The sequence below is a fragment of the Calliphora vicina genome, chromosome 1 (genome assembly GCF_958450345.1).
Source record: "Calliphora vicina chromosome 1, idCalVici1.1, whole genome shotgun sequence".
NCBI lineage: Eukaryota > Metazoa > Arthropoda > Insecta > Diptera > Calliphoridae > Calliphora > Calliphora vicina.
The window spans coordinates 81636956-81650423 of record NC_088780.1 but is presented as its reverse complement, the minus strand read 5'-3'; the positions used below and the strand labels follow the sequence as shown (position 1 = coordinate 81650423).

General features: G+C 29.1%; 1 protein-coding gene across 3 annotated transcripts in view; it reads right to left on the bottom strand.

Moving 5' to 3' along the window:
* Nucleotides 1-12983, bottom strand: part of LOC135963235 (uncharacterized) — a 65649-nt gene extending 52666 nt beyond the window's left edge. The window contains exon 1 of one of the 3 annotated variants that reach the window (XM_065515003.1): nt 12855-12983. The gene's annotated coding sequence lies outside the window, so the exon portion shown is untranslated. Of the gene's footprint in view, nt 1-9998; nt 10217-12854 lie in introns of those variants that run through there. The other 2 variants (XM_065515004.1, XM_065515005.1) reach the window with 2 other exon arrangements.
* Between the last annotated feature and the right edge of the window lie 485 nt (nt 12984-13468).

The following is a 13468-nucleotide window of genomic DNA, read 5'->3' as shown; positions in this document are numbered from 1 at the left end:
CGTTTTATAAAATACCAAATTTTTATTTTTTCGTTCCAAACGGAAACGCAAATGAAAGCTCGTTTGATGATACAAAATGAGGCCACAATTCTATTTTTATACCCTTCACCTTCGTGAGAAGGGTATATATAAGTTTGTCATTCCGTTTGTAATTTCTACATTTTTCATTTCCGACCCTATAAAGTATATACATATATTCTGGATCCTTATAGATAGCGGAGTCGATTAAGCCATGTCCGTCTGTCTGTCCTTCACCTTCGTGAGAAGGGTATATACAAGTTTGTCATTCCGTTTGTAATTTCTACATTTTTCATTTCCGACCCTATAAAGTATATATATTCTGGATCCTTATAGATAGCGGAGTCGATTAAGCCATGTCCGTCTGTCTATCTGTCCGTCTGTCTGTCTGTTGAAATCAATTTTCAGAAGACCCCAGATATAGTAAATTCAACGATGTAGATAAGGCTATAGTAAGTTGGACCTACAATGGGTCAAAATCGGGAAAAATATTTTTTAACCCGAATTTTCATCAACAAATTTTTTTTGTCATACATTTTTTTTTCCAAAAAAAAAAAAATTTAAAAAAAAAAATTGGAAAAAACTTTTTTTTAAAAAAAAAATTAAAAAACAATTTAAAAATAAAAAATTTTTAAAAACAATTAAAAAAAATTAAATTCTGTTTACCTAAAAATATTTAAAAAAATTTATTTTAAAGTATAATTTGGTGAAGGGTATATAAGCCAAATATAGCTCTCTTACTTGTTTATCTACATAATGCCTCAAAACGCAAATAAAAGGTCTTGAAAGATTTAAATATTGAGAGCAAATAATAGATTTACGTGCTGATGCAGGTTATTAAGAGAAATTTAATTTGAATTCCATTATTTGAAATCATTCGTTAAAGTCTTCTTCGAGTGTAGTTAGTGCATTCATTTAGTATTACGAAAATGGTTTGTGTTTGTCAGTACGTGTTAACGTAAACATCGTCGGGTATGAGTAATTTGTTGATATCTGAGCAATATTCCTATGAGTGGAAGGATAGAAGGATATTTTTTTGTTTGTTATTCTTATGCACGTACATGCAAACATACAAATATCCATATGCAGGTTGAGTTTAAATATTTACATATGTGTACACTGTACATTGTATACTCTTCCATTAACAGTATGATACAGTGTTATTAGAAAATGTTAGATTGATAGTTTTGACACTAAAATTAAATTTCTATCAGATTTGTTTCATTCTCCTTTCTAAATCTTAAATAAAATGACTATTATAACTCATCGATCGCAAGGACATACGGAAGCCGTTATCAGTTAAACGGAATATTATGTTGTAACTATGGTACTTTATTTCGGAAAAGATAAAATGAAATATAAAATGAAAACTGAAACCTGTTAACCAGTATTTTCTGTTTGTGAAACCCACCGGTTTCAAATATTTCATAAAGATTCTTCCACTATGGATTTCCAAATTTTGACATTTGGTAGTGGCCATATTCCTGAAGTTTCATCTGTCGAAGTCACTATCATTTATTCAGTTTGTTTTGCAAAATCACCATGAACGGATATATTATGTATGTGGTAAATTTAATAAAAATCGGAAATGGTAAATCCGATTGCGGTCCGCTTTCACATGGATTCTCTCAAAAGTGAAAATTTAAACGACGGGAAAACATAAACAGCTAATTTGGATTTTAGGCCCATCGGTCCATATTTCTTTGAAACATTGGCCAGGCCATAACCGTCAACGACGAGCGCTATAGGTCGATGAATACCAACATCTTTTGGCCTGAATTGGATGATATGGACACCAACGATATGTGGTTTCAACAGGACGGCGCTACATGCCACACAGCTCATGCCACATTGGACATTCTGCACGAGCGATTTTAGGTCATGGCCATCACACTTTTATGTGATGTGAACCATGTCATCGGTCAAATTCAGTGTGATTTATGCGCCAGAGTACATTTTGGATGAACGGACATTCCATACATAATGGCATCGATATGATTTTTTGGTTTTATTTAAATTTAAAGATAGGAATCGCTTAAGAGAGACTCTTTATTTTCGAATTATTCGACAGGCCAGTTTTTGTATCGGTTAACCGGTTTTTATAATTAAGAACTTGTTTGAATTTTTAATTAAAGAATGTACAGTCTAACCACAAAACAAATTTCAAAGTTAAGTTTTGTTAAAGTCGATTTCATTTTAAAAGTGAACTTTTGTGTTTTCCGTACTATAAGACCGATATTGAAAGAGCTTTCTTCAATGAATATAAATAATAAACAGAAGTTTCAAAGAAATGCAATTAAAAAACATTATTTGAGAATAATAAAACAAATTGCAAGTGCAAATATAAAATAAAAGTCGACTTTATGGATTTAAAATCAACTTTTTGGCTTTTCGGTTAGACTGATAGATTTTTGTTTATTTTTTACTTATACGCTGATTAAAATATGTTGCAAAAATTAAAAAATAACCGAACCGTTTCGTTTCCTAGTTCTATGTCTACTGAATACGGAAAAAAAACATTTTAATAATATTTGATATTTGGAAATATGTACTTCTAACACAATTTTCCAGATCTAGAGTAGAAAAAGTTTAATTGTTAATTAAAAAATAATTTTAAATAATATTTATTATGATTTTATTCTGGTAAAAAAGAATCCGGCTTTAATATCTTCTAGCCCCCATACAAATTTCTTACCGAAATATGGTACATAAATGCCTTTAGAATAGCGGCAGCCACATAGAGAAAGAAATCTTACCAGCAAAGACTCTCTAAAGGACATCCTGCAGGAAGAGGTGACATCAAAATTGGCAAAAACAATGCCAAGGAGGATTGCAAGGATGTCAAATAAAATACTAAACACGTTTTTATCTTCTAATTTCCCTAGAATATACACTTATTTTGACGCGTTAAACTGGAGTATTTCTGTTTTTGTTGCTGTTGAACTAATTTAGTTTTTTGTTTATATTTTGTAAGAGAACAATTAAATATTTTGTTAAATATACTAGAACTTAAAAAAAATTCTTTTTTAATATGTAAAGTGTTTTAAATGTAAAAACAAGTTATATTTTAATTTAATTTCTATCGAATTTAATGTAGAAATAAAACGATATCTACGATTTTTAGTTATTATATGAATTTTGTGGAGTTTAGAAGTTACAAATTTAAAGTTTAAAAAAGTGAAAGTGTTAAAGAAGTTAAAATGTAAAATATAAATATAAATGGTTTTCGAAAAAATTAAAAAATTTTACTTCTAACCGAAGTGAATATTATGGGTATCATTGAAGGCGCCGTGAAATAAGGCCATAGGCCATAAAAGGTCACCACTTAAATATGCATAAAAATCTACGTACCGAATGTTATGAAGACCGGCCGATAATTGGTCATTAATCAGTATATAGTATGTAACAGATCAGTTATGTGTTTGCAAAAGTCATTCTACTGTATTTTATGAACATTGGTCCAAAATTGAGTATATATACTTTTGTATAAAATTCAACATAAATTAGAATAATTTATGCGACTCTTATACAACTTCATGTCGTGAATAGCCGGAATAACAAACAATAAATATGGATATGATAGTTCTTTAAATGTCTAGATTCTGTAATTTTTATTATATTTAGGTGAGGGTATTTAAGATTCGGCACAACCGAATCATAAATGGCGTTGTTTCAAGCCCGATAGAATTAACAAAATGGTTAATTGTCAAACGAACTTCGCACACTTTATGACATTTGTGATCAGTATGCTCTTACAAATCATCATGAATAGATTTACGCTTGAAAACTCAACAACACTATCCAAAATTATTTTGAAAATCAGTCATCGATTCGCGCCACTTATAGACGATTTAGTTGTTTTTATGGCGCATTTAATCGTCCATCTGAGCAAGCCATTCGTCTAGCTATGGATAGATTTCATACCACATAATTTTTAAATGGCGCAATAACATTAACACGTCAAATGAAGATCGTTAATTCACTATGATTTTTTGTTTGAAAATGTGGATGAAATTGATCCAGGAGAGATGTGGTTTCAACAGGATGGCGCTACGTGCCATACGGCGATCGCAACCATCGATTTATTGATAAACCAGCAACTATTGACATTTGAATTGATGGAGGTCAACATTGTTCGTATTATTCCCGACATAAAATTATTTTTAAATGTTAATCTTTCGAATTAAATAATTTTTTGGATTAAAATTTAGTTCTTTTTTTTGTTATATTTTACAACTCCAAGGTCTATTGGGATAATAAAACAACCCTTTAGTTGTGGGGTTGACGAATTTAAGCGGAGAAATGTGGAATGTCACTACACTCTTGTATGGACTTTCCTATTAGATTGAATTTTCGGATCACATTCGAAGCGATATACTACATATGTATGTAAATAGTTCTAAGTTTTTGCCACAATACTGTGTTATTTCATTATTATTCATTTCGACGGCAGTTGTAGTATGTATTTTATGAAAGTTTCCACACACATTCATATGAGTATTTTTGACAATGTCATTTTAAATGGGTTAAATCGATATTTTGCAAATTTTCATACCGTTTATGTAACGTAAACACTCGTATGCAAAATGTATAAAGTTTTTTTTTTTTTTTTTTTAAAAAGCTAAAATATTCATTTCTATATAACGTTATATTGAAACTGCTTTTCTTTTGTTTGGTAGAAATGTTCAAGTTGGAATATAATATTAAATATTTATAACTATCCTGATTTACACTGTCAATCCAATCTAATTTGTATATTCTCCACCATGATTGAAGCATAGCGTTATTTATATAACAGAGATTTATGTGTTTACACCCTACACCACTATATCGACTCAGGATCAATTTCTGAAACGATTTAACAATGTCCGTCCGTTCATGTAACTTTTTTTAAGGATACAAATAACGTCAATTGTATTAATTTTTGCTGCAGAATCGACTGGTGAAATCAGATATGCAATATATTCAACCATTTGTCCTCAACAGAAAAATGTGCTCAAAATCCGCGTTGAAAAAATTATGATGCCCGCAAATCAATTATTTTAAATTAACTCTAATAAATATAAATCATATTTGAAAATGTTTGCCGGATCTACTTTAAGAAGTATTATCTCTTAAAAATATTGGTTGGTATTCATATAAAATTTAACACAAATAAGTTTCATAATATGAATAAACCATGCCACCTAATATTATGACGATCGGTCATTATAATTAGTCATATCTCCCATATAAGGCCCATTTCTGAAAATTACTTTATTTTGACTCAAATAAATTTTATATGCTCAGAAATCATGATACTAAATTTTGATGACGAATAAATGTAAAATATTTGAAAATGATGTAGTTACTAGAAGATACAGATATTGCATGAGTTTTAAAGAATAAGTATTTGGCATGTTATGCTGGAAGTCTTTACTAAGCGAAGCTTGTGTTCGAAATACCATGGTGTAGCGTCCGGCCAAATGCCGGCTGTACATGAAATCTTTACTAGCGATGCAGGTGTTCGAAATATTCAAATCATTGCTTGATTTCTTCTTGTTTGTAAATACAGATTTAGCGTCGATATGGTGTCGACGTCGACAACGACATACATAATAATAGGGTTGATTAATTACTTTTAAAAGTTTAAATCTATCTCTATTCATATTTCAAGTTTCAAACATATCGATCCAGAAGTGCATCTGTCTTTATGTACAGACAGATTTGCTCGACTTGAAGCACTTTAATTTCATTTAAATTTATTCCACATTTCTTACACTAACTTTTTACATTGACTGACTTAAGTTTTTAATTTTTCTCTAAAGTACGCCATTATTTTTCTTCACACTGACCTACAAGTAAACAATGAAAAAAAAACTGAAACTAAATTCTATAGCAAAGTGCAATTTACTATTTAAGCGCCATAAATAGCTATGTACGTATTGTAATGGATCCACATACTCGTAGTGGATGGAGTATAAAAGTGCTTTTGAAATGTTTCATTGTTGGCTGTTTAGCGTTGAATTTTAGAATTTGTGTTGAATATCTATCGATGGCTGACGTGCAGGTTGCAAACCAAAACATGGCAACGTGGCAAATAATAATAACACAAACAGGAAACAAAATATTTGAACCCGTTGTTGAGTTGCAGGGGTATTGGCTTAAATACTTAACTAGTTCATACACATACTTAATTCTTACATAGTTTGTATACTATATAGTGGAAGGCAGTTTATTCCTCATGGACATCGTGTAGAATGGAAACATAAAATAAACTTAATTGGTGAACACATGGACAACGAAAATACGTACATATGTATTGTTATATGAATACACATTAGGGTGGCCCTTATTTTACACATTTGTAATTTTCCATATGTAAAAAATTTTAGATAAATCGGCTCAAAGTAGCAAAAAAATTAAATTCCGAAAAAAATTAATTAAAAATAGTTTTCGTATTTCATTTACCCATAGACTTATTTAATTATTTATTATTCAAGTTAATGGATTAATTCCTTAAAGACTTTTATGAAAGTGTATATCGTCACCTAAAATGCAAAATATTGTAACATCACTTTCCATAAGTTTATAGGAGAAGCAAAAAACGGTATAAAATGAAAACTACTTGAGATATTCAAACAAAATTTTCAAATTTATTTTTTTTGCAAGAATTGTTTAAAAGCCAGAAATGTTTAAAAATTTCAGGTAATATTAAAATTTGCAGAAAAAATTCGTTCAAAACATTAGAATTCATGATAATTATCATCCATATGCATGTTAGGCTATTTTAAAATGTAAATTAATTATGTTTAAATGTTATTTTTATGCAGGAGGCATTAATTATTCAATACTTTCAAATTCGAAATGTAAAATTATATATTTTTGTCTTTTAGGATATTGGTATCAAGCTAAATGAAAGCTTTCATTTGTAGTATTCATATTATCACGTATTCAGTGTTTGGTGCGTTTTAGGTTGCAACTGTTTGCTATTGCAATAATTTTGTGAAATTGTTTTAAAATGCCACGAAGTAGTGCAAAAGAAAATATTATCGAAGCATTAGTAAGTTTGCCCAGGAAAGAGTTCTGAACGAAGTTATATTCATAAATATCGAACGATAATTTACGTACATATGTATACATTTTAAATATCCAGAAATCCAAATAATCCAGAACATTTTTATATTCCCCTTTGTCGACTCCGCTCCTTAGCTTGAATTTTGACAAGAACATAACAATGTACACACGAAACAAATTCATGTACACAAGAAATTGTTCGAAGAATTTTAGTACTCCGACAATGAAAAAATTACTAACAATTTGATTTTTATTTATTTGATATGTTCAAATTGATCAAATAGTTGACGAAAAATCGTAACCAATATATTCAACACGTGATTATTTGCTTTTATAAAAGCAAATAACATCAAACTATATAATAATAATTTTATATTGTGATATTTTCAAAACTGAAACTTGAAAAAATTATTTGTTCAATGGGAAGAGAAATATCGATTTTTTGGTGGTTACCCTTTTGTGTTAACCTCTTATTTGCATATGTCTGTGTGGCTGAATTGTATATATGTTTTTTATAGATCCCAGCAGTTCTGAGTGACTGTCCCGAATTATTGATTTTACCTATATTTCAAGTTATTTTAACATGTGCGTTTCGTATGCGGAAGTATGCCGTTACCTTACTAGCTACATAACTGGTTACTTGACTAGTTATATGTATAACTTATTATTTTAATATGTATGTTTGCATCGGTCCCACTGTGCATTGCTAAATACAAAGACATAAATAAATTACGTTGCTGAAATTGTATTCGAATAATATTTTCAGTTTCAAATAAAAAGTTCAAGTGGTGGAAGAGTGAAAAACTAACTTTTGCACTTTAACTAAATCGAATAAAAAGGAAAACGATTAATTGCATGGATTCAAATTGAGAGCACAAACAGGTACAATAAAATAAAAACATTTATTAAAAAATGTTTGAGTGAATATTTCAGGCATAGTTTAGGTTTTTTTTTGGTTATTTGTTCGTATTGTATGAGTACTTTCCCTTTATTAGAAATTACATAAGTTTATTAAGTTTTCTGTTGATTTAATTTATGCTGGCCTTGAATTTATGAATAATCCAGAAAAATTTAAAAAAATCAATGAACTCTATTTACATCCGTTAATTGAAAATATGCGTGGAAAGGAACGAGGAAGGTGTGTTTAAGAAAAAAAACTTATATACTATTTATATGTACCTACATAAAATGAAGCAAACATGTTTTAATTATAATATGAAATATACACAAATTTCTGAAAATAGCGCAACTAAGGTTAAGGTCAGCCTTAAAGATTTTTTTGTTGTCCATTAAGTAAAAATAACAATTAAACACGTTGAATCACCCCCAACCCAAAAATCGTATAGATCCGCTTAAAGAGGTTTTTCACTACAATACTTTGTATTAATACAAATCAAAATTTCAAAAAGTATTGAAATGTACATAAATCAAAGAAGTATCAAGTATTTGAAAACTTATCAACAAAAATACATTATGGCAATCAATTTGATTTTGTATTATATACTACGTTTATACACACCAATTATTCGCAATTAAATATGTTGCAAGTAGAAAAATTTGCTGCATAAACAGGGAATTATTTTTTCATTTCTCAATAGCTAAATCACGAAAACAATTCCATATCAACGACACTATTTGCAAATAAGATTTTAAACATTGCCATATGTTTTTTAACGTTTTTATTAGTTTATTAAGACATTTTTTAAATATTTCATAGCGTTTTTGTAGATGTCATGATGTAGATGTTTTTCAATAACAGTGCTAACAAATGATTAAATTTTATATAAAAAATAAGCATTTTTAGTAACCAAAGTGTCATATAAACAGTAAGTTAGTTAATTGCAAATAATTTTTATTTGCGAATAGGCTACGTATAAACGTAGCAATAGACAATGAAACCCTGATAATAATACAAAGTATGATATTTGGAAATTTGAACAGTTTAGTCATCGAAAATTGGCAAAAACGAGTAAAACTATATATTTCCATTTATTATACTTATGGAAAATTTTTACATATTGTATAGATTTAGAAACAAACACCCTAACTATAAAAGCCTTACATTTGATTTTATGTCCATAAAGTTGACTATTATTTTATATTTTGTACCATAAAACAATTTTCAAATATAATTTAAAATGTTGTTTTATTATTTAAAAAATAAGGTTTTTGTTTTGAATTTTTTTTTTATTTACATTCATTGAAAAATATTTTCATTTATTTGAATTTATCTGTTGGAAAATGTTTCAAAAGCTTTTTTTATAATATTTCTTAAATTAATACATATTTCAAAAAAACAAAAGTTCTATTTTAAAATAAAGTCGACTTTAACAAAAATTAACTTTAAAATTTCTTTTTTTTTTGCATTAATAACATTGTGTTAGTTGAAAAAAACTGTCAAGTGGGGCATCCGGTGGGTTAAACTAATTCGAGTACGTTGAGTTCAGTGGTGCTAACCGTTTTATTAGGTTAGCTCTTGTTTTCGAGATATATCGTTATTTCGAAAATGTAGGAGGTTGCACAACATATATTCGCGTAACTCAAAAACGGTTTAGTATATTGAATAAACTGAAAAAACCGAAATTCCGCAATTTTCCGGAATAAAATTACATTAATTACAGAAAAAACTGTCAATTTCGTTCACAGTGTAATTATTAACGCAGCCAACTTGACAAAACTAATGATGCAGAAGTTCTTGTTTTTGGTGCAATTTTTTAGCAATTGTCAGAATTGAGTCCTAAATCTATGAGCTGGAAAATGTTGTACTGTGTTATGAATGCAATCGTTTGTTATTGTTATATTTTTAATAAAAATCTTGTTCGTTTACTTATAATTTAAAATTTAAAAAATTCGCATAATTAACATTTTTCATTCTTCGGACAACTTTAGCTGTCTCAATTCCATGGCATATTTTTTGTACTTACCTTTTAGTGTGAAAATAAAAACGTTTGCTTAGATATATTTAAGAAAAATAATTTTGCATTTAAAATGCATTATGTACATACTTCGTAATTATTTGGCTTCATGCCAATGCATGTATTTATATTTATTTATTTGAAAATTGTTATCAATTATTTATTTTTTTGTTTGTATGTTTTGATTAAAATTTGTTTATATTTATTTTATTTATATGTTAACACTTGTTAAAATATTTTCAAACACCTCATTTATTCAAGCGTAGAAGCATCACTGTTTGTTAAAACCAATTTGGTTTAGTTTATTCGTTGCTGAACTAAAATTGTTCTTATCAGCAATTTACGCGACGTTATCATTATTACGTCATGAATAATATAATACACAAAAAAAAATAAAATGTTATCAATAAGTGGAACTGGCCCACAGAGGTTTGAAACCGCATTCTGGCAGAATAACTTGTTTGGTCTTCTCTTAAAGTACTTGTGTTGTTCTGTTGAGAATACCTTTTATGGGTTAGTGTGGGGACCGATTAGAAATTATGTTTTTTGTCACAAATTTGATAAATTTATTTCTTAAAAAAACATTTCTTTGTCTATTTTGCAGTATTTTATTTCAGATTGCTTCTTTGGATTGCTAATTTATGATTAATTTATTATTAACACTTTCATATCTGGAATCAGAATTCACAAAAACTCTAAATAGAAAAAATGTATTTGTTTAGATCACTTTTTGAACTCTATTGGACCCAATGATGTCAAGTGTAGTGAATTTTCCCTTTTTGTAGGGATTTTTTTTTTCCAAAATTACGCAGGGAAAAAGGGAAAGATTTCTTACATTTGTCGAATTGTAGGGATTTTTTGCAATGGCTATTTAAAATTATAGCGGTATTCAATGTTAAGTGCGAATGGTCTAGCATCATTGCAAATGCAAAATTTTACCGTAATCCAATAACAAAATACACACAAAAACATTTACAATTTTGCATTTGCAATGATGCAATACCATTCGCACTTAATACTGAACTCCGCTTATATATTTCCAATTATAAAATTAAAAACATAAAATTTGTTTAAGCGTATCATTAGAAATTCGTAAATCTGGTATAATATGAAGTAAGTAATAATGTGGCATCTTTAATATCATCACCGCTTTCAAACTATATAGCGATTCTCCTTTTTACGGTATTTGACATTTCCTTAAAGAACTAGCTGCGCTGATAATTTTTGACAACTACTAGAGTGTCCGATTCGTGTTCTGATAATGATGAAAACAAAGCAAAGAAATACAGCTCAAGTTGGTTGAGAGACAAGAAGCTAATGGGATTGCTGGAGCCGGTCAAAGATGACGTCTTTAAATGCAGAAGCAAGTCTTTCAAAAACAAAAACAATGGATTCTTTTTTTGACAAACAAGTCCTGGAAAAAACAATGATGTGGCCAATTTCAAAATCCGCTTAAGCCTTTTTTTTGTTGAAAACAATTTAGCTGTTCAAAATTAAAAAGAGTAGTGTAGGGAAAAATGTAAGGATAATATAATTATTATATTCTATTTTTAAAATTGCCTCAAATTGTCAGATGACGGAGATCATCGATGGGACCATCTAATAATAGCAAAATATAGGTCACCCTAATGTAGATGACTTGGTGGTGGTTTTGTTTATATCTCAGCCATTTGTTGTTCGGTTTTCCCAACCGCACCGAACGACATCCGATATATTGATGCATCAGTCATGTTTGTAAGTTATTTGGGGGCTTCGGATAGTTGATTGTTTGGCTACCGGATGGAATATTGTGACACTAGGCCTAAAAGTTAAGTGCTGGAAATTTGAGGCAAATCGGACAACGATTTCGGGACGCGCATCGAGGTCAAAGTTCAGATATATGCTAAATTTTACTATTTATATGGAATAAATAGGTGAAACTCATTAACATTCTGCATTATTTTACTGAAATATGTAGATTTATTCATATAAATGAAAATTACGTTAAAAAAACATTTTTGTATATCCTGTATTATAAAGATAATTTTCTCTAGAAGCTTAGGTTTAAATAGGGAATTTTTTTAAGATATCGAAAAAGGTACCATTATTTACCCAATTTTATAACTTTCAATCGATTTCCGGCACGTGTTCTAGTTATCCGATTTCACTTAAATGTTGCAGTAGTTGGTTTTAGCTACAAACGAACAAAATAAGATCCATCCAAAGCAAATCTATTGTTACGTTTTAACCTTTTCAAAACGTTGGTATATTTCCTTTAAATAAACCGGATACTTTTGATTGCAAATAAAAGCGGTTTAGTAGTTTGAAAATTGTAACAACTCTTTATTTATATAAAATGTACAACAACAGAATTAAATAGTCACTCAATGTTTTTTATACACGTTTATAAATTCGCAGAAATACAGACACACTTTATAATGTAGACGAATTCACTTGAAAAACACAGCACATTTTAAGGCACTCAGTTGATGTTTATTCGAAAAGCGTCTCTGATAAACTAACTAACTACTGCAACATCTGCCACTATTTATAACACTGCCACCTGCACTCTAGATTGCTCTTTAACTGTCAAAGCTCGTATATGCTAGAGCTTTCTAATACATACGCCATCTGTGGTGTATTTCTACAATGTTCTGTAACTGAATATTCGAATATACGGTCTCAGCAAACAGCGTTGCCATACTTACGATCAATGGTTAACTGAAAGCTTTTATTCAATGTTAATAATGCCCACATATATGTTACAGTTTGCTATTACAGCACTGCTATTTGAAAGCATTATGCTACTTTTAAATCAGCCGTTAAAATCGTTAGATTTGAATTCAAGTACATTTTCGTAACAATATGATGAATTTAGTCACTTACCAGTAATTAGAACTCTATGTTAATAAAAATTTCAAATATTTATCTAGCTTCTATTGGGCAGTGAGATTTGTTGACAGTTTCCATAGAGCTGTTTGTTATAAAGCGTCATAATAATGAATCAATTGTTGAGATCTCTGAAAAAGAAAACACAGAAGAATACATTATCGATTTGTCTAGAAATTCCATGTACTTTTTCTACATTTATTAATATTAAATTAGTTTAATTCAAGTTGGAAGCAAATTTAGTCTGCGATGAGGTGACGCCATTTTACTTTCAACACTTATAATCGCCTACTTAAACTCAATTACAGCTGTGTGCTTTTATATTTAAGAAAAGGTACTTTAGAGCCATTTTCATTTATTATGATGATTTTTTTTTGTTTTTTTTTAGTTTGTTCTTGTTTTATAAAACACCCTCAACTAAACACAAACGTACACTCATATAAACACCAAAGTTTTGCCAAATGTTTGTGTTTATATGTATAATACTGGTTGGTATCTTTTGCTGATGGAAAGTTAAGAAATGCTAGAGATACAAAAAAAAAAATGAAAGGAAAAACTAAAAAATACAATACTTAAAACTAAAAAATTTCAGAGTTCTTGAAAAGAATTTT